Below are 867 nucleotides of genomic sequence, written 5' to 3'. Positions count from 1 at the left end.
GGTGTGTAGGATGAAGAAGTATAAAAATCTTATATACAAAATGAGGAATAAAGTTAACAAAATTGTTTTGTATTAGTGATTTTTGTTAAATAAGAGATTATAGAGACTCCTATAATAAAAAGGTACTGATGTGAGTTGATAGATATATTATTACGTTTCACTGTAGCAGCCACTGTGCTATCTATGTGTGTCACATAACATCCTGCTGTAAGGCTCAGATAAAAACAATAAAATTTATCTAGTAAAAAATCATTCTATATTATATTCAAGAATTTTTTTTCCTTCTTCTTTATGAGTCATTTAAAATTTACTTTTTGTGGATGTTATGACTTTGGGATTTATGACAGATTGTTTTAGTTGTTCTACATTATTAGTTCTCTCTTTGACATTGTCATGCTTCCCTGTAGGCAGAGAAAACAGGGAACATAATTCCCATGCAACTTGCTTGGAATAATGCAAAGTGAATGGAAGTGTTGTAAACTACATCATGGAAGATTTAAATGGCTCTGTGTGGCTGCTGTTATGTTGGTGAGCTTCCCTTGTGGTGGAAGTGGCTGTGATGTACTACCCATGTGGCAGAGATGTCTGCCTTCTGTTGATCTGGTGGGAGCTGCCAGCAGCTGCTGAGTTCTCTGTGCATGCTTCCTGCATTCTACCTGTCTGTTGGGGCTGTCTGCAGCTTCTTAAGTCCCTGTGCACACTTTATTTCTCCTGCTGATCTGGCAGAGAGCTATCCATGCCCACTCAGGTCCACGAGCACACTCTGAGAGATATTATAGTCAACCTAGCAAATTTAAATACAGAGAATCTTACAAACAATGAGAGAAAAGCATCAAGTCACCTGTAAAAGAGCCCAATAAGACTAAC

This window comes from Galeopterus variegatus, unplaced genomic scaffold (genome assembly GCF_000696425.1).
Source record: "Galeopterus variegatus unplaced genomic scaffold, G_variegatus-3.0.2 Scaffold12285, whole genome shotgun sequence".
Taxonomy (NCBI): domain Eukaryota; kingdom Metazoa; phylum Chordata; class Mammalia; order Dermoptera; family Cynocephalidae; genus Galeopterus; species Galeopterus variegatus.
The sequence above is the reverse complement of the archived record's forward strand: the minus strand, read 5'-3'. Positions refer to the sequence as shown.